Raw genomic sequence first — 25,661 nt, 5'->3', positions numbered from 1 at the left:
TTGTGTTCGTTTTTCCAATACTGAAAAGTAAGGTTTCCGCTTTGTATGGCTTGTGTTATAATAATCAGAAGGCAATTCTCTGCGTTGTTGGATGAAATTATTTGGTAATAATTGACGTAATAATGGAGCTCGCTGAATATGATCGTAGCTTGGGACCATAATTGATACGAAATATTGTTTTAATCAAAATATCTCACTAACTAGTTCAGTTCCTCTGTAATCCTGCTCTCGTGTCTGCTGCCCTTCATATAAGGAATTTAACATCACATCTGATATCTTGGTCTTTGGTGAACTAATTAATTGTAGCAATTTTTTTAACATTTTTAATGATAGTAGGTAATATAATTAAAATATTCAAGGATTGTTTTGTAAACACTGCGAGAAACTGCTGAAGACAAAATATTTTTTTCAACAAAATCAAAATTGTGCTAATTTTATAAACATAAAAAGTAATAACGCATTTAATTGGCCATTTTTTTTTTGTGGTAAATGCAAGATGTTAACTTTAAAAATTTAAATTTCACACAGAAAATTTCTAGAAAGACCCTGACCGAACGTGAAATGTTTTTGAACAACTCGACAAAGTAATTAAGAATTAATTTAGTAACCACTAGGTAAAGGTTGAAGAGAGAAAAAAGGGACTTTTAACAAATTTCATTGTGAGGATTTTCCTAATCAAATAACTTGTTAAGGAAAAAAATTGGTGCAAATTTATAATTAATATTAAATATTTTTTATCATAATATTTTTGGCCACTAGGTACCTATCATAAGGAGATAATTAATATGTTAGTATGTATATAAATTAATTGATATAATAAATTTATAGACTTATCGCGGTATCAGGGGATTCAAAATCTAAGAAATTCCTTTTTGAGAGGATTTCCCTTGCCATTCAACGTGGAAACGCTGCAAGCATTCGGGGCACTTTTCCAAATTCCGCATCATCGGAAATTTTTGAATTGTAAATTAAAAATGTTATGTAATTATGTTTATTAAATTAATATTAAAAAAAATTATAGTTTATAATTTATTCACAAGTATCAAAATACAAATAAAAACCCTAAACGGTAATTGATTTTTTATTTCCAATAATACATCTACTAATGAATTAATGATATTACACAAGCATAAAATCGAAAATTGAAAAACTGGAAAACGGGACGTAAGGGAGCAAGCAAAATGTGAAACTGTGAAAATTGTTTAATATTAATTAAAAATGTTCTTTATCTTCAAGCGGTCGAAAATCGCGTCTTTATGTATTTCTATAGAAACGGTTGAAGTGGTTTTTTTGTAACCGGATTTGAACCACTTCAAATCCTAGGAATGGAGTACTAGGATACACAAAATCTAATTAACAGTTGAGAAACTAAATTAACCGCCGGAGAACTGAAAATCCTGGATGTATTATGATATTATGACTATTATGAGTACTGGTTTTTGAAAAACTGGTCATTATTTTTCTCTCGTTGAAAAAACTTGAGTTGTTGAGATTATGTAGCACTATTTAAAAATAAAACCATAATATCAAGTACAACTACATAGTTTTGAGGCAATTGTCCCGGCGCCTCCACCATTTTTGTATAATTAGTTTTTGAAATTAACGTCTACATTCAAGGTATAAAATTACACTTTTCAGTTAGAATTAACTCTAGCGACCCATTATAAATGATACTTTGTCTTTATGTATTTTCACGTAATTACCTACATACTTTACATTAATTGTGATCCAATCTACGAAAATTTATTCCTCGTAAATTTTTTTCTTGAACTGTAGATAATTCTACCTCAGATCATTAATAATACTGCTTAATTAAGGTAATTTACATAATTTGTTCTATGCTACATGTACGTAAATTTTATTTTTTTGCATTAATAACCGCATCATATGTATTGAGTAATTTTACTGTGTAAACAAACATACATTTCTGCTCTCAACAGTAAAATTTGTTTTTCGACAACAGCGTATTTATGGATAATATTTCAAACAAATGTGATATTGTGATATGAAATTTTTGAATTATCATACCTCCTATATTATTTTCCAGCGTTGTTTATTCCTCTCTTTTTTCGTTTGCCAAAGTACCGAAGATTTTTTTTAGGATGTTTTATTTTAATTTATCTGTTCTCGTCTCATGAAGCAATAAATTGTGTCCATTTATTTTTTTATACCTCATACCCCTGTCGTAGAATTTTCCATAATATGGATTATTTTTATGTCAATCTTGATTTTTTTTCCTTTTTGTCATTACATTATAGTTCTCTATTTATTTTCGGCTGTAATATAACTAGTGGTATGATTATTATCGATGATATTATGAGTGAAATTGAGCTGGAGATTTGACGAGCCCGAAGGACGAGTGACATGTCCTGCTTCAATTTCACGAATTTAATGTCATCGATGATTAATCATACCACGTGTTATATTCGATGAGACAATATAATGAATGAAATAGAAAATTATTCATTTATTTGTCAAACTGACAAATTTATTTCAATCAAAAATTGTAACGACGAATAAGATAATAATTTTTTGTTTTTTATTATCGCTGTGATAGCCATGCAACTAAGGAGTTTACGCGTTTTCATTGGATCATTCATGATTACGTGATACATGAATTATATTGTCAGAAATATAATGCAATAATTGTCTAAGGAATTTTCCTTCCTTACTTAATTGCCCTTTTTTCAATTGAGGAGGAAGTAAAAGGACGTTAAAACATATTTGTAATAATTTTTTTCCTCAAACGACAGTAAAATATGACATTATACTGCTGGATTGATAATGCTAAAGTGTCACTTCATTGCCATGGCATCTGACGAGCTGACGAGCAGCAGATAAAGTTATTATCTCCGCTGACGAGCGGCAGATAAAGCAAACTGGTTAAAAAATTTGGAATTCCTAACTCAAATTTTAACAAATTCGTTTCTGAATCTGACATGTTAAAATCTGAATTGAATAAATAAGATATAATCAAGAAAATACTTGCAAATTAAAACGAGTTAACAGACGAATAATTATTTAAGAAAATTGGGTTTTTTTCACAGCGTTGTTTATACTAGTCGTAGTCATAGTAACGCACTTTGTTTGACAGCCAAACTACCAGCCTGAGCACATAAAACTTCATTTATACTCCTAATAACATAATATACTATTATGAAAATATTTATGTATTGTATGTGTTTTATAATTTTCCATAAAAATAAGAAATATTTTGTCATGGCAATGTTTGTCTTGATCGATGTTCAGTTCGTTTCCGCAAGTTTTTGCTTATCGCACCTCTATTCATATGAATTTTTACAATTCACAGAAAAGCACCTCATTAAACGTATTTTATTCACAATATTTTGTTCGATCATTTCACCGTGGCGTGCACGTCTTGCTCCCGTCATGCAATTCTTATCGCCCCCGCAATTTCCAAGTAATTGCACCGCAATTTCACCAATTACGAACACTCGTAGAAACTTTTCACGAATTCGTCATTTTAATAGAAATAGTTTCGTAAAGCAACAAGTCCCTGGCTTAACCCGAAGAAATGACCAAACCGTTAAATTCGGATTAAGAACATTGCCAAGCATAAACACATAAATATTCGGCGACCCACTTGTTGGCCCCGCATAAAAAAGTCATTCGCACAGATCGCATCATCCCGGACGCGAAATTAATCGTACCAACGTGAGGGATCGATAATAATTTGTATTGATTTCGTATTAGGATAGTTCTTGGACGCGTTTCTTGACAGGTGGTTATTAACTACAAAAAAGGATAATCTACTAAATACGGGCCGTGGATCTCAATCGTTAATTCTTGACAAGTGACGTTTTTAGGTTAATACAAAGCAAGGATGGGTAATACCGGTTTTGTAAAGACGGGTTTATTGAAGACTCGATAAACATGTCTGGGCGCGCCGTAAATAAAACCGTAATTTACGCCGGAAATTATTTAGCAGCAGGACTCTGTGATTTCCGCTAATATGAAAAGTATCAGGGTTCGTGAGGGTGAAACCGACAAAAATTGAACATTCATTGAACCGAACCGGTGAATACGCGGTGCAGCAAAAATCACAACTGGATTATGCAATTAATTCTGCAGTGCAGACGGCTGCGATAGTAAAAGCATCGTCAAAATAAAAGCATCGTAGTCGGTAAATCCACACAGTTTAATTAAATAAACCGGCAGTTTAAAATGTTATTTTAGCTGGAATTCGAGCTTATTCGTCGGATGGTTTTCTGTGTTATCTTAATTCGACGAAGGAGTCGGTCGAAGAAGAGGCGGAATACTGAATGTAAGTCGGTCAGGAGCTCCATTATGTTTCTATCATTTTTCGATCAGTATACTCGTCAGGAATGGGATTTGGGGCGACAAACCCCACCGAATAACAGGGGAATTTATTACGAATCAGTTGGTACCAGACGTCAATGAGTACATTTCCCGTCTACAGTCGGCGCCCGGCTCTGACGAAAATTGACTCGAAGCACGACCACTGTTAAAATCGTGGTCCGACTGCAGAACGCCACAAGATCCGCAAAAACTTTTAAATAATACAATTTCTTGGGCGTTTCGGGGAGATATTTATTAATGGTCGGGGACGATTGTTGCGCAACCAGACAACGGAAGCAATTTTGTCACTACGGAGTTACAAATTCGGGTCACGCACACCTAAAACCCCGACAGTACCGTAATTAATGGTAATTTATTTATGTCGGTGACGCTCGCTGCAGTGCCGGTGCATTTCGACAGGATTTCAAACGCAGAAGACGCAATTTAATCCGGGCGGTAAGTCGGAATGTCCCGAACGTAAACTGGATATTAACGACTCGAACAGCCACTCCGTAAATATAATTTCTGGTGGCGGCGGCGTCGGTATAATTTTTAGTCCGGTCGCAATTACAAATTTAAATTTCTCGTGAAATGACGCGTCGGAAACTTGAGCACTGAATAAAATAGAATTGTTACCGGATCTCGAGGAGAGGTTTAAGAAAAAAGTTCACGAGGGTTTTATCGAGGGACTTTTAACGTTTGAGTTACTCCATGGAAGTGCTTGTTAGACGGAGCCGAAGAATGTTTTGATTGTGGGACTATTTTCACAGGAACTATCCTTTCGGGTCGTCTTTTGTGGAGGTACGAAGGATTGAAAACGATAACAAGTTGACTAGTTAAAGCTGTGACGTTGATTCATTCCAATTTCAATTTTTTACCTGTTGATGGCTCGTCGGAATTATTAATCATCTTTTTAGACGACTTCCCTCTTGAAAAATTTTCCTACTCGTTAATTGTAAGACAAAAGGGATTGTCATTTGTCTTCGAAAGAACTGTAAACACTGTAAATGTGAAGATTTGAATATGATGGCAAAGGAATCAGTGCTCCAATACGAGTAGATTGCAGATGTCCTTAATCGCTAGCGTTATCCTTAATGTGAAAATTGATTTTTTCCCCCGATAAATTTTTTGAATAAGTCATATTCCATTTCACACTTCCCCCTAGGATATCATGCGAACAATTTGCTTAGAATCGCGACCGTAATCTATTCTTCAAAAATTCGTAAAAACGACACACAAATATCGCGGATAAAATAAACTATTTATACAAAGCAATCCTGGTAACGGCAAACGTGCTTACTCTGATGCTTTGGCTGGTTTCTCCGCCTCACTGCGTTCAGCAGCCAAACTACCAGCCTCAGCACATAAAACTTCATTTTTGCTCCTCATAACATAATATACTATTTTCTTCAAACATTCATAACAAATTATGTTATTATGTTAAGAAACCAGGAATTATTTTAAGATGGAAGTTTGAGTAGACTGATAAATTAAGGTAGTTCGTTTTGGAAAGCGCTACTATGACTACAGGGTGTTATTGAAAGTTGTACAGATATTTTAACCACGAGCTACTGGCTTCATGTAGAACCCGGAAAAAATATCTAAAAAATTCTATGTCAAAAAATAAAATGACATATATTTTTTGGGCTACAATTTTTTTTAATTGCTTTTAGTCTTCTACGTTATCAAACAACCTCGTAGGTCAAATGTCGGCACATTTTAAAAATACACCCTGTATATCATATTTTATAAAACGTACACCAATGCGGTTTCCTTGTTTTAAAACATATTTCCTATAGGTTACTTCGCGAATGCTTTGAACTTTCTCCTGTTGAATCATCCAAATAATCAATAAATGATCTGATCCTACACCCCGATCATCATATTATGCAGCCATGTTTAACTATCGCTTTTGTGTATCGAGGATCAAATTCTGTTTAACTTGGTTTTAACGGAAAACATTCTATTTTTCCATTTTCCTGTGTTGATAATTTCGAGAGAAAATTGTATCCAAGCCTGACGGTTCTTTTTAGAAAGTAGCTAGTGATTTCTTCCTAGAAACTCTATCCAATAAAAGATAGAACTCGTAAAGTTGACGATAAATAGTTGGCACAGAGGTTCCTGGATTGTTGCCCCTATAAATTTCTTTTCTGATGTCCTCCGCAACTCTACATGTAATTTTGTTGACTTCTTCTCCTGAGATACTGATAATAACGTTGTTGCATTAAATGGTTTTTTATTGTTGCTGGTACAAGAGCAAATAATATGAAAAGTGAACAAGAACTAAAATGAAACTTTTTCAATATACAGGGTGATTCACGAATAGTGTCTGATTTAGCGCCTTTATTCCTGCTACACAAATTACTTTCTCATAGAATACTTCGTTGTTTTTCAATTTGTATAGTAATCCGATATCAGAAAAATGAACAATAGTATCAATCAAAATAATGTGTCAAAATAATTATATTTTTGTAAATAAATCAGACACTATTCGTGAATCACCCTGTATGCTCCTCAGTTTTTGAACATTTTTTTTTCATGTACGTAATTTATTATCTAAAATTTTAACACGCCAGGATGACAACAGATATAGAAAAATACACCGCTTCTTAATTGTTATTAATCAGTTGGCAACTAAGTGTTCACTTTGAATACGTGAGTCTGCTACTTCCTGTAGCAAATGAAGCATTTAAGCAATTCCTGCGTCCCGTTTAGAGTAAAGTTCAAGCAAATAACAGCAACACTATAAAGTTTACAGTAGTTATTAAGTCGTTGGAAAATGACATGACAGTGTATAAATTGTCCCCGGGTCGAGGGTTTATTATGTTTTATAGGTGCGATAACGACAATTCATTCAAGTTGTTCGTTGTTAATCTGCAACACTTTAGAAAGACGAAACTTGCCCCCCAGGTACCGCTCTTAGATAATGTACACAAGCTTGACACAAATTTTTCCAAATCGTCGTCAAATCTCGTCGAAACACTTTTGTGCCGGAACAACGGAAGAAATAAAGAAATGACACGAAGTTAAATGTTTTATTTTATTGCAGGGAACAGGGGTGCGCAAGTGTCTCCCCAGACGATATTTTTTCATTTCATACAGTTTTATGGCGCCTCCACTATCACATCTTTACGATCAAACCTATACACTTGACCCGAATTATTAAAATGTTTGTGTATTATTGCAACTATCAAAACCCAAGCCGTAAAAGTGATCATATAAAATGTTGACAGGTTTCAGTGGCAGGCGTCGGTGCATCCGCGTCATGTTCACCGATCTATCTCGTCCTATTTCAGTCTACATTCTCGCCCCGATGACGTTCACGTTTCGACAGATTCTCATTACACGTTGTTTGGAATGTAAATCGTCTAAGAAAAATTTGTCAAAGTCAATTTAACCCAGAATGAAATGTCACGGAGTTTGTCTCTCCACAAAGCTGGAACAAATTCTCGCTCCGGGACGAAAATCTAAGACAAATGTTGTTGGCGCGGTTTGTTTTTGTGTGGGAAGTTGAATCGTGTTCTCATCGACTGTCGAACCAAAATGGTGTTTTCACGGGAAACAATTAAATTAAGAATTACACTGCTTTAGGAATCGATAAAGTGCAGAGCAAGAACTGCGGAAATTGATTTGTTGGCGGCGATTGAGCTAGCGCTTGCAAGTTTTCCGAAAAGAAACGTCGAAGTGGAAGTTTCATGGTGTTATCTATGAAACTACTCGTATATATTTTCCATGTCACGAATTTCGCTAAGTTAAAATTGTCTATAATTTTTAACTTGAGTTTGTGGAGCTATTGCTTAAAACTTTTTAATGCCGGACAACTGGAATGAAGAAAATAAAGTTCCGTTTTCTATTCAAGAAAATGAATCTAAACCAGAAGAATACATATATTGACACAGAATATCCAAATGAGGAGAAATTTTAGAAGAAGTAATGGGAAGGAAAAGCAAGGGTGATCCATCATCTGACGTTGAAGAAGTAATAGAGGTTGAAGTTCCAACAAATAAGGAGATACTATAATTATTTTGAAAAATTGATATAAACAGAAGTTGTAAAAAAGGAAAGAATAGTACATTATTTAATGATCACAAAGATAAAGCTTGCGGTTCGAACGTTGTGGGTAACCTTTTTTACGGCATACAATTTCATCATTTCCACTATTAGAGGTCATTTATTACTTCGTGTTCAATAAACACAGATTCGGGAATTATGAGTATTATGACGTATGAATATTGCGCTGTATCTTAAAAACTTTATAACCTATGGGATGAGTTATGATATGATTCACAGTCGTGGGTAATGAATGGGTTTCCTCTATGTATAATACTTAACAGGAGTAGAATAGTATGTTATTCAACGAGCGGGTAATGATGGCTATTACTCATGAGGATAATTTTGTGGCAGGAGCCGAAGCCGAGTGACGTAATTCATCCGAGCGAGTTATAATAGTAATTACCCGTGAGTAGCTTTTCTACGGCTATGAAGGGAAATTGGTAAATAAGTTTTAACTATTAGACGAACTGAAACTGACGTTTTCCAATTATGTATTACTATGCATACTTGATATCATTGCTTTAAAATTTGCGATTGGACTTCAAAAACTACTTGCTATCATATTTGCCGTAAGTTTTGAAAAATTATTATTCAACGGGCCGTGGGTAATGAACCTTGTTATCTAATAAAAAACACGTTAATAATTACAGTATTATACAACGGGAGTAGAAAAAAATGTATTTGTCAATTTTTTTTTCTCAACAAAATAATATATTTTGTTTAATTTTGAGACAACTGATTGATTCGAAACAAAAGATCTCTGTGGAGTAACTTTTCTCTCCTTATATCCATGGATCTCTTTATACCTCCCCCGGATCTCCATGGAACTCCCCAAAATCTCTCTCCATTTTTCATTCACGAGACAGAAAATGCCCCTCTATGTACTCCTAATATCAAAAGGCAGAAAACAATCTTCTAGTTTACTAGATTCTAAAAAAAATATATTTTGGATGAGCTTTCTTGGAGTGAAAGTTTATCGAAAAAAAGCAGATACGTGTCTCAGCGTTTGTGCCAAAGGTCCTTAATTAGAGAGATATGTAAAGTTTCAAAAGTTTCTTAATTTGTTTTCTTTTTACATTTTTTCTTTTCTTTTCTTAAAAATAATTTTGGAAAAAATAATTTTCATTTGGTTAACTTTCTCCAAAAATCCTTTTCACAGAAATTATTTGCTACAAGTTTTTATAAATGTTGAGAATGTTTAAGGTTGATGTGGGTCACAAAGAACAATTTTGTTGTGGATATGGCGAAAATTGTATGGAAAAGTTTCTGTTTCCGCGTCGGAAGACACATTTTTCGTAAACTTCTTTGCACATTGGTACGAACACGAAACTTTTAAACCCTTATATTTCTTTGATTAAAGCCCATTGACCCAAACGTCAAGACACGTATCTGCCGATATTCGATAACATTTCACTCAAAGAAAGCTCATCGAAAAACGTGATTCTTATTTGCTGATCAGTCTTTGTTACTTTAATACAAAAAACAAACGATAGTGTTGATGAATAAAAATATAAAGGTAAGTATATCATTTCCTAGTAATTAAAAAGCATTTTCTAAAATATGCAGCTCATCAGTATATTGATTTGAATAAATTAAAACACAAATAGCACAACATCGAATCAATTCCCTTTTGATCGGCACCGAAATTACCCAGCCCTACCGTAATTTTGCCCTTTACCTTACCATCAGTATTATTTACTTCATTACTGTTCGATCCCCATCGACCCGCGGGCCATACCTTTTATATCCAAAACAACCACTTTCACATTACACCTAGATGTTTCATTCGTTTAGCACATTTTTATAACTTCAATTTTGCATATCTCGGAATTTTTAAGCGAATGGCAAAGCTCGACTTGGGGAAATTCGAGTGCACCTAGAACGGTGGCGCCATTACATCTCGGAAACTGACAGATAAGAGCAACTCGGTGGAAAATATCGCGACTCGAACCACTTAATATTCACCACGACCCACTTTAAACAGCATAAATCTCAGATTGTCGGTCGGTATCGTCGAGTCCGCTATATTTATCGACTGGTCCATGGAGTCCGCCGAATCAATGGGGTCGGAATTCCTCCGAAACGACTTCGCAACTTCCAAAAACAGGCGTCGAATGCTCGTTACTGCAGTCGCGATTCGAAAAACTGAATGCCACTGACCTGTTAAAACCGCATGATACCCCCATCGACGTTTATTCCCTCAATAATTCACACCGGAGTCCCGGAGTCCATCATTCGTTGAAAAATCGATGGGTTTTCGTTGCACTCGACGACCGAACCAAACACTGGACATTCTGACAAGACACCGAAGCACACAAATTTTCCAGTTAATTCACACTCAACATTTTACAAGCTGAAAATGCAGTCGATTTTTCGGGGATTATTAAGGGGAGGGATGCACCATTTTTCACCCAGCGCTGTCAGTGCGAACGAAAGAACGAGACCCCGATAACTTGTGTCTATAACGAAATTGGGGCATGACTGGACGCTTTTATTATGTAACAGGCGTAACAAACGACAACCTGGCCCATTGTACACGGAAAATCGTTACGATCGCTCCGGGGTGGATTTTCAATTATTCAATTCTCGCCATTACCGACAAAATAATAATTAATGCGTAATTTGCCACGATTTTACCCCGACGAAATCGATCTTTTGTTTCTCCCCGAAAAGTACAACGCGATATTTAAAACGGGCCTGTTCTGGAGGGGTGTGGGTGATTTCATCAGTTGATTTTTAGACTCTCCGCGTGGAAACTAATTTTAATTTCCACCGCCACAATCACCACTCTAAACCGGATCAAGGCCGCAATGATACAACTTTGCGCCGTCCCAAAGCGCACGAGCTCAAAGCGAGATCTCTATCGGTTATGTTTTTGAAGATCCGTTTTAGCAACCCCCACAAACAGCCTCGTCGATGTAACGCAATAAGTTATATTCGTGCGTCCCTCGATTTACAATTTTTTGCATATTCAGCGATAAGGGGTGAACTGACCTCGTCTTATCGCCACTATTAAGTTGACCTTTTTTCAAAGCACAAACTACAATTTAGTTGTTTTCAGTGATTTGTTTTAGTTTTATGTGTTTTTTCGTCGTTTATTGCTCTTTTATGAATATTTATTAGGTTGGTGACTGCGAAAGCTCACGTTTTCGTGTGTTCTTTTTTTTTCAGGGTTCACTTTTAAAGTTAGAGCAGCTGCAGTGAATTTTCAGCAGCGAGTAAATTTTGTTCGGGAGAGGTTTTATTTCGATTTTAACACTGCGACAGAGGCCCCAGTCCCGGAAAATAATTCGGTTTGCCGTTTGAAAGCTGGCTACGTACCGGAGTTTTGTTAATGGAATGGTGGTGCACTTTCGCGAGATGTATTTGTGTAATTAAAAGCTGCGAAAGTTTCAGTTTTATGTTTAAATTGGAATTAATTTACAGTCACAACAAATGTTTTAAAAGAAGCGCTTATTTTGTAAACATTTATTCGCACAGGAAACACAAGCGCACATTCGTTCGTACAAACCCTCCCTTGAGGATTTCAAGTTTTAATCGAAACACGTGAAAGATTTCTAAACATTTTGAACAATTTTAGTACCGCAAGTATCCGAGAAGCGAATCCCCAGGGGGAGGGAGTTTTGTAAATATTTAAATATTGAAAAAAAAAATACAGAACCGCAAAATTTCTACTAATTTGTGTTACATCAAATTTTCTTCTTCTTTCTTATTCGCTGTTTTTTATTCGAGTATGTTTAGTAAACTTGACAAGTACGCATCATTTCGGTCTTTGTTAGAACGCGACGTGGTGGTTTTATTTGTATTTGTTCAGTTGGCAACAGCGGACGTCATGTTCTCGACTTTAATCTAAGACAAAGAAAGTTTTTCCAAGTTGGAGAAACTAGACAGACTGTCAAGTTTACTTTGTATTAATAAAAAAAAAAATAAGATCATTCGAGACGAAACTACAGAAACAATGTTCGGCCTTTTCATTCATTTTCAAATTCTTCAAATCACTAAGATAAAAATAAGGATAAAAATGGTATGGTATAGTTGGTAAATTAGGGCAAAAGGGAGGGAACCGAAATGAAAAAACAAAACTTTTACAACCTGAAACTCAAAAGGGGTGAGAAAGAAATGGAAGAAAATTTCGACAAATATGCTGCCACGAATGGAAACAAATAAAAGTTCAAAACGAGTTGAATTTTTGTGTGAGAGGCAGTTCACGTTTCTGGATGCATCTGGAATAAAAATAGGGACTTTTAGTCTTTTCAAAAGGAATCGGATTTGTAGGAGAGACGGTTCGGAAAGTGAATCAGAACAAAATCACAAATACCCATAAAAATATTTTAGGGCTATCGTTTCTGTACCACGATCCTAAGCGCGTCGACGTTTTTATTTTATTTGTCCGTGTTTCGGGTAAAAACCTGTTGATACAAATTTTAATTTTCGATCACCTAACACCGTCTTGGAAAAATGCCAAATCTGCCACGCGTTTCAGCAGAAACGGAATTTTCAAATTGGCAAATAAAATTGAAAGTGTCCACGTAATAGTGATGCGGACGTAACAAAACTAGTGACGTCAGAATAAAAGTCCACGTCGCTGCATAAAACCGAGAGATTTACGAGTGTTTTCGCAGTTTGCGCCACTTTTCCCCCGACCTAAATCCATGTGGGTAAAAATTGACGGCTGGGTGAGAAACGGGCGCGGGTGCTGCGTTGGTGATCGTTGGTCGGGAAAAGATCCCACAAGGAAAAATGGAAAAAAATTACGTCTGGCATGCGTCTCCACAGGACACGGAGGGTGCACCACTTGTACAGCTTCACACGTGGACACCTCGAACATGCGGAGGTGGAGCGGTGGCGTCCCGCGGGACGGCTTCCTGCACCACATTTCGACCACACATTAAACTAGTATAGTAACACATGCATAGTGTGCGATTACGTGATTTGCCGGTGCCGAATGCGAAGATGCAATAACCGAGTGGGGCGAAGGCATACTGGCGTTCGCCAGGCTCGGTAGGGCTCAAGCCTGCGCCCCTAAGTCGCCCCTCATATTGATTTCTCTTGGCCCCGCGCGCGCCTTACTCCCATACAGATGGGTCTTCGTTTGTTGCTTAATGCTAATGCACATTCCTCTGATGTTATTGTCTGATGTTTAAACGTCCGGAATTTCCACCGGATCATCGAATTTTGACGCCGACACGGTCCACCAGCGCGGTCGAAGGGAAGAGGTTGGACAACACGATCTCTCGGAAAGGATTATCGGATGGGACTTCTTCGAGGCTCTCCGACGACTCGAGTGAAGGCTCCAGTTCTATTTTCGAAAACCGTTCCGTAGACTTCGAATCCTCTTTCGTTTCCTTTAAAAAATGCACTATTTTTTTTTAACCAGACGGCGCCAGGATTTACTTATTTATTTATTAGAACTTATGTTGATAATAGTTAGAGGCCAAAGTTTGAAGCACGAGGCGTTAGCCGAGTGATGCATAACAGGCCGAATACCTGAAAACTGACAGCGCACGAATATTGAATAACGTGTTTTGTGTTCCTTTGGACAAAGTCTTAAAAAACATTAATTAATCGTAAATTTTGAGGTTATCTTTGACAGATGTCAAATTAGGTATATAAACTGAAAACTTTAAATATTTAGCTATTTCCCACTTTTTACGTTATGTATCTTGGGAAAGTAACACGAAAATTAAATTTTTTCCACAGCACTTTCTTTGTGAGCACATTTTTTCGTAAGTAAAAATTCCACAGATCTAGCCGAAGCTGAGAAATTCTTGTATAAGTAGAGCTTTTCAAATTCCGAGAAGTGTTGTCTAAAAATTAAACCTAGAGCAGCTATACTCCCTATAGAATGAAAATTTACCAGACACTCAGATCTTTGAATAATTAATAACACACGCCGACAAAATTTGACTTTGTGAATGGGGTTTTAAATAATTGATGTTAGAATGTCTTATGGCTGCTTACAGAATGCCTCTGTGCCTTCTTTTTTTTTACCACGCTAGGATTCAAAACAATTAAACAAAAATGAAAATATCGTCATACATATCTCCAATATTTTAATTAATATTGGTCCTATCATGTTTCTCTAGCAGAAAACAACTTCGAAATATGTAAACACTTAACTATGCCTTGTTCATGCAGATTTTCGTCTTTTTTAGAAACGAAAGTTTTAAATAGTTATTTACATTAGAGTTCGGTAAGTGTATTTTCCAGCGCGACAACTAAGTTTCAGGCTCAAGGCTAAGCCGAGTGCCCGATTAGTTTGAGCGCTCGAAAATACCTACCGTACGATATTATTTTGTATTAGACTTTTCGGCTGACCAAATGTTTTATTTTGCATTTTTGCAAATTTTTATGAAATAACAGATAGGTTGTATTTTTCCTATTATGATTATGTTTATTTATTAGTCAATAAAAATTTAAAATAGTAGTGGGCTCTTTATGCCCTGAGTGGGCCAGTTTAAAACGTGAGTCATAAAGAGCCCAATTTACACACGAACGAGTTGAATACAAGGATTTTTTTGTCCGACGAGCCCCTTAAAAGCTCCAAATCGCTTAAAATCTTTAAAATTAACTTGACGTTTCGTTTTGACAAGGTCTGACATTTATCAAAATCCGTTTACACAGGAGAAAATACTCAAATTCTGACAGTGTCGAACAAAAAAGTATTTATCGGAAAAATAATACATGTGAATGTGTTTTTTTGCAACACTTCATGTGCTACCATTTTATAATCAAGACGTTTATTATTGTCAAGAAAATATTTACTAAGAATTTTAAATAAACACTGTCTCATGTTTTTCTCTCAGAGGCATTCTGAGTGTAACATTAACTTGTGAATGTCTGGCTCAACAAAAATTCCTTCTTGAGTTTGAAAACAGATACCCTGTTCGCTTAAGGCCTCCGTAAATTGTTTCATCAAACCAATGTAAAGTAGAGGCAACAATATTCTTTCCAGTTCTACTAAATTTGGATGTGTAATATTTTTTGATTCTGGAGTTGTTTTAGGCCGTTCTGTTTCTCAATGTAAACCATGTGTTCTTCTGTCCCATCCAGAAAGGACACCATTATTAGGAAGCTGATTAAGTTTGTTTCAGAAAGATTATAAAAGTAAAAACACAAACAAAAGTGCATTTGTTGGAAAACAGTATGTGATAGACAAAAAATATATACCGGGTGTTCGTGCGTTTATTTCTAGTACATATCTTGAACGTTACAAATTTGAAATTTTAGATTTGAATTATCATAATACAGGTGATTCTGAAATAAGTTTGGAAAAAAACCGGTAATTGGTGATGATGAGAAGAAGTCATAGACAAAAAATTTTTCTTATAAAAGTTTTTTCGTTTTCGAGATACAAATGATTGAAAATTTGGTCAAAATTGCTAGTACGCTGCTGAGTTAAAGGTGATTACATGATTATCTTGGTAGTTTAGCAACAATAACAATCAAAGGTGCCCGTCAGTAACCTTACTTCTCTCGATCATTTCCATAGAAACATTTACAAAGCAGTGTGCTTGCACCTACGCCTTTATTGTGGAGTTGATGTAACAATGGTTGCTAATGAAGTGAACAAATTCGGACAAATTTTCTCTATTCATAGGCGTTGAAAATACAAGGATATAGGGTAATTTCCTTCTTTTTGATTTCACCTATAAAAGTCATTTACGCAGAATTATTTTGAGTGAAATACTCCACATTTTTTCCAAACTTATTTCAGAATCACCCTGTATATCATAATATATCATATATATCATAATATATCATATATTACATTTTTGAAAATGCAGGGTCGTATACCTTAAAACTTTCCTCTGTAACGTATCACTTTTTTTACACAGGTGTGCTAGAGATGTCAGAAGAAAGGGGTGGCTGGGGGCGGCTGGGTCCGACGAAATAATTACGTGACAACTGTACTGCCATGAGCTATTTGAGCTGACTCACAATAACAACATTTCAAATTTGTAACGTTAAAGAAGCCAAGAAGTACTGCAACTACAGGGTGATTTTGAAAATTGTGCAGATATTTTAGAATTCTTGAGTCCGACAAAATGTCTTGTGAAACGAGTGTAACATGCTATTTTTTCTATTTCGGCTTTATTAATTTAATTTTTTTAAATATAAAGTAATTTTCTAGTGACATTTATTTTAATGACATTGGGTTGTAATCGATGAAACAATGTCATTTCATCAGTGGCGTAGATAAGGGGGGGGTCCAGGGGGTCCGGACCCCCCCCAGAGCTCATCCATATACTTTTACAACTGAATAATACTCTTTCAGTATATACACTTACAGTCACAAAAAACGACTCACTTTGAATTTTAAGTAATTCATTGTCTCAGAAAAAATTTTTGGTATATTTGGTATATCATATTCTATTGATAAGTGTTATTTAAGTTATTCTTTGCCAAAGAATATACGACAAAAAAAACATTAAACACAGCAAATAAGATTTTAATGAAAAATGATAAAATCATTTTTTTTACCATCAAAGGGTCATTTTTGTATTAGCATAAACATACCTGACATAACCTATTTTTTTTTAATGTCGTGTCAAGTTAAAACATCCGGTCAGTGCCAATTACGAAACTGAAAAACACCAATATTTTTCAATTGTTTCATTGCCAACAGACTCAGTCATTGTTGATCACGCTGTATGTAGCAAACTACATTAAAAACCAAATTTTTATAGGTGCAATGGCGGACACGGAATCTTGGACGATTTATCATTCGATTGACATAAAAATGTAAAACTGGCTTTAGGTACAACTCACTTTCGATTTTTGTAATGATGATGCGAAAAACTTTCTAATGTCAAATAGTTTCAAACGTCAATCATAATGACAATAAAGCGTGGCTTACATTGACACTTTTTGAATTGACATAAATTTGACGTCTAAAATTCCGTGTCCGCAACTGTACCTAATACAAAAGTATGTGGACCCCCCCCAAAGCAAAAAGCTATCTACGCCACTGCATTTCATTGAAAATTAAATTTCAAATTGTCTCCCAAATTTATTTTGTGTTTATGTATTTTGATCCTACGAATTCAGATGTCACATTTAACACTGGCATTTACTATCAATACCATCCCCATATTTAATAATCACAAAAAACGATGCTATAAAATTGAACTTTGTGCAACTGTTTTCAGTTGAAAACAATGTCATAAAATGTTCTTTATGACACTGAAATGGAAAAATAATAAACAAATTCTATATCTTTTAGATTTGAAGATATGGGGGCTCAAAAGGTGAAGCTTTGATCTCATTTATTTCAACTATTAAAAAGATTGTTATTATTTGTTTTTTACGAGCCAGTGGTATAATAATTCTAAATGATTGTGATCACTGATCAATCAGGTTTGCAATTAGTTATTTCATTATTTCCAGCATTTCCAAGAAGTGATTTTATGTCAATTTTACCTCAAATAACATATGGCAATATAACCTTGGTTGTTCTTTCTTATTTCCATGATACGAAAAAGATTGGGATAAATGGAATGTTTTTAAATGTTGCCACATTTAGTGTAACAAAAAGGTCCATATCTTCCATAAAAAAGAAGGTTTTTTTTAACCTGATACCTTGAGATCATTTAAATTTATAATTAAGTAGCCGTTTTTTTTTTACGATTGCGGATTCTGACAATTGAGTCGCTGGGTAAATTAGAGGTTATGTATACATTTTGACGTTTTGGTGTTCGCATGTTCAATCGTTTTAATTTAATAGAAATGAAGCACTAGAAAATATGTACCTAATACAGTTTTATTGACAATCATGGAAAATGTTCAGTGTTCTCTCCCGGCTTGGATACAACTGTTAATTCGCCGTTTCATATTTTGTATTGCATTTTGAAGCATCACTTTGACAATTCAAATCAAGTTGTCAGCAGTGTTGCCAACCCAATTTAAAAGTCATAGCCTAATTTAATTATAAATTTAAATGATCTCATGGTACTTTAATGATTACTTAACGACGTACTGTTAAGCTGTTCCACGAATTTTGGGGCAGCCTGTATAGTGAATCAAATCCTAGATTTAAAAAAGTTTTAATGATGAGGACAACCTCAAATGTGCTAAAGGATTATTGTGTACTATACATATTTTTTAAATTCTTCTTAATTAACTTATTCCTTCACTCCAGAGCAACATAAAACATCTGACATTCGCAATAATCCACGAATTCTCTGTTAAAAGAAACATTAATTTATCTGTGTTTCTTCCTCGTTTTGTGTCATTTTTCCGTTTCATTTACCAGATCAAAGGCGATTTATTCCGGCATGGCTAATCCGGTAAAAACATAATCAAGACCGGAGCCGGCGACTGTAAATGGCAATTTTTGACTCGTAAAATTTCCTAAAATTAGACGAAAAAATTTCAACACTGGAATAGGTGCACATTTTTGAGTGGGACAGCGTGCGAAGTGCAAAGCTCGGAATCTACATATTGCTTCGAATTTTCCTTAGGTGGAAATTTTTTCGATGTGGAAAAGGTACCGAAATTCTGGTCGCATTGTGTCGAGCGTTTCTACTCGAGTTGTTAACATCAAAGTTCCCGATAAAAGCGTTTCGAACTAAATCGGCGATGTTTGGTTTAAAATACCTCGACGTGAATTGGTCTCGGATTCATCAGAAAGGTTTAATTCCGAGGTTCGGGACAAAATTTACGGATTTTAACTCGTGACCACCGTTCGCACTCGGAAAATTGAGGAATGTTTCGTTCGAATTCCGAATTTCCTTTCGGCGCTTTTCGTCGGCCGCCAAATTTCCACTTTCTGGACTTATCTGAAATTGGAAATTACTTTTTGCGTTTACCATTCAAAGGGTTCGAGCGCCGAAACATGTTTTCCTTACAGTTCGTTATTTTAATCGTAATTCGTTCTTCACCGTTATCGTTTTTTCCTTGTTAATTTTTGTCAAGTTTAATGTTATGTACATAAATTGATTTTGTGTTCGGTTTGATAAATATATTTTCTTTCGTTTGAACTCTCGCTTTTTTTCCTCTTTTCTGGATTCAAAGGGGAGCTAGGCCAAAAAAATTATTTAGTCATCCTAAAGAAACTGTAGCGCCTTTTACTGATTCTCCCGATGAAAACCTACTCGGGGTCTTTTACAGTCAATTCAGGGTGCATCTGCGTGCAGTGATAAATCATTCAAGACACTACCGTATTCTGTACCTACCTAGGAAAATTCCTCTCGACTGGAAAACTTTCCGTCAAATAAAACAATAAAACCGGCCCACCGAAAAGTAGTCGGTTCGAATTATAAACGTCTGAAGTTTTTAGATCAAGTTTCACGTTGTCCGTTATTAATAAAAATTCGAAGAGCTCTCCGAAATTAACTGAAAAATTCAATTTGCGAGCGATTTTAAAATTTTCCGGTCTCAGTTTCATCTTTCTTAATTTCGTCGAAGGGGACACCCTCGTAAATATTCCAACGGCACGATCCAAATTTCGGTCTCATCATCGAATTTGCAGGGTGTACGGATAATACGGCATAATTTTATCGACGAAAACTATCCCGGAATCGTGCGAGCGTGACCTCCGATGCTGAGTTCGTAATTGAGCCGAAACTCCGGGAGCCGGCTCCGGAGCGATCCGCTATTATGTCGAACTGCAATGTGTAAGTTTCCTATTAAATCCAGATAACTTCTAGTCGCGTTTCACATCAACTCCATTCTTTCCCGGACATTTCTCGTTAGTTCTTGGCCGATCTTGGTGGTTTCAAAAATTGTTCAAAATACTGCCGTCAGGCCAGGAGAGCTTTTCTTTCGCGATGTCGGTATCTTTTTGTCGGCATTGTTCGAAGGACCTTGTTTAATCGTGGCGTTAAGTGCGTGTCGATGAATCCATCAAGGACCGGAGACCGAAGGTCGCTGCTTACATTTTCCCGATCCATTCATGATCGAGCGAAAGTCAATACGACGGTGGGGTCCTGCGAGGCTCTCCGGGAAATAATCGTGTATTTTTTCCCTCCTCCGGAAGATATATGGCGTCCTTCCGCCAGTGTTGCTCACCGTCGCGGCAGATGGTCTCCCCTCGAAACGAAATAAGATGTCTCGCCGCCGTCTCCCAACAAATTCTCGCGATTTCCTCGACAATAACACGCTGACCCGGATTCATATCGGGCGTTGCGCAATTGAAAATGGGGAAAAATGACGGTCATGCGGGAATTCGACGGTCGGGGAAATCCGGTCTTGGATATTAAAAATTCCACTATTAGGTATAGGTGTCAAAGTTGTGTATAGCGTTTCGTGTTGCATTTCCGGAGGCAATTTGAATAAGTCGATTGTTTCGGGTTCGGATCCCGGGATCGGGAAGGGTGGATCTTCCGGTAAAAAAATTGAGAGGCGGTTTTCGTGCCCTCTGGAATATATTATTTAATGCAACGCTAAAAAAATCTTGTTATTTATATTTAGGAGGTAGGAAGAAAACAGTAAAGATGTAGCTTATGGGAAATTCAATATCGTGCTTATGAACTGAGAAGAAAGGAAAAGTTTGATATTAACATATCGGTTACGTAAGGTTTGGATTTTGTTGTGATATAGATATTTGTATATAAAAGGAAAGTTATTTATGAATACGTTTTGTATTGGCGGCCCCTTTATACACAAACTGACACAGTTCTGAAAGGATATATTAATGATATGTTGAATCTGGGACACACAATGAAGTCTACGTGAACTCTTAAGACGTAGAGTTGTACAGAAAACAATCTATACAAGTTTCAACAGGTTAAATAGTACTTTATTTCAAAGTGACTTTGGTTGTCTGGTCCAATCTAATTTTCGATATGAAAGTGTGTATCGAAATATACTACTTATCATGGAAAATGCAACACCCAGAAATAGCATATTTTGATGAAACTTTGAAACTTTGTACAATAATTGGACCATAACTAAGATAAAACGGTGAAAATTTCAGTAAGATTGATCTTCAAACCAGGCACGACAACACCGTAACACAGTGGCCACATTTTGTCCCACACGATGAGCGACTGCCCTATAGGAAAGACCTCGCATTCCGATAGTGCGGTCTCTTTCAAATTGATAACTGATTGTCAAGAATAAAAAAAGATGCATGTTTGGATAAGAATAATCTAAAAGATACGGGTATTTTCTTCAGGTATTTCTTTCAAATTATCTTCATTTTATCTTTAGTTAACACCTTACTGTAAAAAGTTTCATCAAAATATATTCACTATTTCTGGGTGTTGCATTTTCCATGATAAGTAGTGTACAAAAATTTTGAAAGTTACTCTCAGTGTGCGTTCTTCAATGAGATGGTCTTTGCCTGCTTGTGGTAAATTAGTCCAAGCGTGTCAACAACATTCTGGATGTGTGTGTAAATAGCACGATTTGGATTAATGATCGTAAATAATGATCCAACGTGTTTCCACAACATATTGCCTAGAAAACATTATATTTAAACTGGTATTAATTAATTATAATCAAGTACATAAGTACAAGTACACTTTGGTTTAGATTCAAATTCTACAACACTCTAGTCTTAATTAAGTCAAGTATGTTTAGAACAACATATTACAGTTAAACATGGACAGTTTCATTCTTATTCTTTAAGAGAAAATTGGATTTTTTTTCAAATTTCTAAACTATAAAACTATGTAATAATTGTATCTCTGCCCTGACGCGCTTAGCAACACAATGAAAATTTGTAAGTAACGCACAGCTGACTGTTTCTCGCTCGGCTCTCCGACCTTACTCGAATGAGCCTTTCACCTCGGAGCGTGTGACGTGACGCGTGACGGCGTGACGCCTGAAACTAATTCACGATATATTTCATAGGTAGAAGCAGAAATTAGTTGAAATTTTAACAGTAATTATCAAGGTCTTTTGCTCCGCATCTAATTGTGTTTTAAGATGTCGGCCGTACAAATAGCTCCACGCGGAGCTCCCTTGAAAGGGTTTCCAGCTCCAACAAATTGCCAAGGGTCCAAATCATAATTATTGCCGGCATTCTCATCGGCATTATCTCCTTAATGAAGGACCATCTCGGCTGAAAAAAATATTCCCGGAAATTTCAGAGGTCAGTATTTCGGATGGATAGACACGCGATGCGGAAGTCGAGATGGAGTGCAGTAAAAAAAAATTAAACAAGAGATGTGTGCGGGATAGACGGTTAATTAAAGAGATAGAGCGAACAGAATTCGATGTCAAATGTTCGTCGGGAATAGGAAAAGAGCAAACTTGTCCCGGTCCGTACCCCTGAGGGAAAGGTCCGCCATTAACAGTAATAGTGATGGCGATTGTTTTTTAGGGTGAATATTGATGGCGTATTGATTTCCTGCAAGAGCAAACACCAGAGGCTTCTTATTTGGGAAGTCGGGGATGAATTAATGGTGAGGATGAGAGGCCGGTCGCTCCTTCAAGATAATGTAGTGGCTAGAAATGATCCTTCCATTATTTCAGAGAGGTTGAAAAAAAACTAATCAGGGATTTTTAAATATTACGCAAATAGCACACAAATAAAAATGAAAAAGCTACCGGTCGGAACGTGCCGGTTCAATTTTCATCACTTATCCCCGATGACGCGGATCAGGTTTGTTAATAAATTTTTGAGCGTCGAGCTTTATCCAGCAGATTGTCATTTACAAAGTTTTCAACAACGAAACAACGAGAGTCAGTCGATTCTCGGGGGTGAATTTTTATAAACAATTTTCAATTTTGGAACCAAGTCGGGAGAAATGATTTGAAAGTTAAACTAAGATTAATTCGTGGACCGTCAGAGGAATTATAATAACAAACTAACCGGACAAAATCAACAGGAGACGTGTTAACTTTGGTAATTCGATTTGGAGGAGTATAAAGTAACTAGTTAGTGGAACTCAATTTAGAAGTAACTGTTATTGCGAATTGTGGCCGGTTTTAACGAGCCACCGGACAAATAACTCAGAATTGTCGTAATAAAAATAAATTAGTGGCGATGAAAATCCTTGACAAGCGGTACAAAAGCCGGAAACGGCCGTCCGAACGTGAGCGGTTATAAACCCATTGTCGGTTTCAGATTAACTGCACCATCATCGTCCTGACGTCGATTACCGAAACGCTTTCGTGTTTCGCGAAAAGGACACGTCGTGGATTTTTGCGTCGAAAATCCAGGTCTAATTGTTGCACGAGACCGACGACACCGAATGGAATCGGAAAAGAGAACCGTGACACATCTAAAACAGATAAACACGAGTCGGTTGGCACCGAAGAACCTTTCGCCAAAGTTTCGTCTGTCCACAAATAGGCAATTCCGCCGTGATTGAACAAGCAGATAACGCATAATACACAAATGCAAACACCGGTAGATTTACATAGGCTGAACCTCGGCTCCGAGGGACACCCCCGAGATAAATCTCGACCAACCCTTATTGATCCGTGACCATAATTAAGAGTTGGCCCGCGAATGTAACATTTTTTTCGTCCCCGGAGAATGCGGTTTCCTGCGACACTTCGCGTACCCGCAGGAAATGAAAAAACTGACCTCCTAAATTCAATTCTTTAAGCTTAGCATATTCCCAGATCGGCGGCAGACGTCCCCCGAACTGGGGCGAAATTTGTCCGGCCGAGATCGATAACTACGCAGCCGGTTTAACATGTGATTAATCAACAGTGTGATTTATGGGCGCTTTAATTTACAGAATTTATAGAAATTGAGCTGTGCGTTGTTCGATTGGCCGGAGCGGATCGCGGATTAAACGATAATCGATAGTCGGACACGGTTTGAAGTTTGTTTCAACATTTTTTTTGTTTTCAACTTGAACATAATCGGTCTATTGAAACGAGAAATTTGATCTGACAATGGGAGCAGGTGCTGCAAAAATAAAACCAAAAAGAATTAACCGGTAGGTGTTGCAGGGTTCAGAACAAGACCAAATAGAATATTTTCCAAATGAAGGTAGTTTCGTAAATGCACATTTCCACTAATTACCCTGCAAATTCTGACAGTTATGCTAAATATCGCGTGTTCATTTAAAATTATCCTCAAAGTTGGCGTTGAAGAGTCGATTGTGAACGCACCACTCGTCATTCTACAGAGTAAAAACACAAACAACCCAAAAGTGAGGTTAGATTTAAATAGCCGATCCGTAATCCGTGTAATATAAAACAACTGTACGTGTTGTACAGGGTTATTATAAATGATTGTAGTCGAAGCAGGCCATGCTCATGTTATGAAATTTTTGCCGCTCTCATGTGAACTGTCAATTTGTGTCGCCGTCACTGTTATTTTTTAGGTTAAAAGTGCGGTGTGATCAGGATTTCATTTTTTTTTTTTAATTAACGATTGAATCCAAAAATATTGAGTTTTGCACCCAATTTAACTCCTGTGTGTGAACAGTGTGTACTCACTTATTCACATCATTTTGATGTTTTTTATATGGAGCGGCAACTATAAATTTTACGCCTACTTGGACTACAATCATTCATAATAACCCTGTATTAAGCCCGTCCCACTATGCATCTCGCTTTGGCATGTGCGATTAGGGCAAGACGCGAGTTGTATATTTATTACATTGGCGACGTCAAATTTTTTAGTTAGGTTGAAACCACATTTGTGATTGTTTTGTTTAATTTTGCTTAAGATTCCCACCCAATGATGCCAACGAAAAGATACGCGGCAAGTGGACAGATTCACTTGTAATTCAATTTGTAATCGCAAAAATAATATTGGAATTGCACAGAGTTCTGAAAAGGACTGTTTTTGAAAAACAAAATGAAAACGGAGAAATCAGTTTGCAGAAAAACGAAGAAAGCACGAAAGAACAGAACTCAAAATCTCAAAAATTTAATTTTGTAATCACATCTGTCTCAAGTTGCCAATATAAATTTTCAAATAATGGTAGTCCCATGCACTGCTGTCAAATGTCAAAAACAGCCGTAGGTCATGTCGATTTCTTGATTCAGATTAAGCTCATTTAATTAAAAAATGGACTGTAGTTCGACCTAGATGTCTTGCCAGTGTTATCCAAGACCATTTTTGATTTTTCAACAATGTGTTGGAAACAAAATGACCATTGTTACTACCAAATTATAATTATCAATTTACAAAGCAACAAGCGTTTGTTTAATGCTCATATTTGATGAAATACATTATTGGTGTAACCTACGTGTGTGGCAATAATTGAAAAAATATCAAAGCGTTGGTGAACAACTGAAAGCTGAAATTTTAAATTGTTGAATTTAATTTCGAATGCGCAAAATGTTTCACGATTTAATTAATTATTAAAAATTAAATTGCCCTGGCCGATTTAAATTTTTATTAATCAAATATTCTGTCAAATAATTTT

At 36.2% G+C, this 25,661-nt stretch overlaps 1 protein-coding gene and 1 long non-coding RNA gene across 11 annotated transcripts in view; one reads left to right on the top strand and one right to left on the bottom strand.

The window, feature by feature from the left end:
* unc-13 overlaps positions 1 to 25,661 on the bottom strand; it is a 307,874-nt gene that overhangs the window by 70,905 nt on the left and 211,308 nt on the right. The window contains exons 1-2 of one of the 10 annotated variants that reach the window (XM_069056441.1): positions 13,129 to 13,335; positions 10,534 to 10,726 (exon numbers count right to left, since the gene is read on the bottom strand). The exons of the other annotated variants lie outside the window; for them this stretch is intronic. The gene's annotated coding sequence lies outside the window, so the exon portion shown is untranslated. Of the gene's footprint in view, positions 1 to 10,533; positions 10,727 to 13,128; positions 13,336 to 25,661 lie in introns of those variants that run through there. 10 annotated transcript variants of the gene reach the window in all.
* The window catches only part of LOC138137144 (uncharacterized), a 145,852-nt gene that overhangs the window by 71,843 nt on the left and 48,348 nt on the right, over positions 1 to 25,661 (top strand). The window lies entirely within an intron of this gene.

This window comes from Tenebrio molitor, chromosome 8 (assembly GCF_963966145.1).
Source record: "Tenebrio molitor chromosome 8, icTenMoli1.1, whole genome shotgun sequence".
Classification (NCBI taxonomy): domain Eukaryota; kingdom Metazoa; phylum Arthropoda; class Insecta; order Coleoptera; family Tenebrionidae; genus Tenebrio; species Tenebrio molitor.
This window is presented reverse-complemented; position numbering and strand designations above follow the sequence as displayed.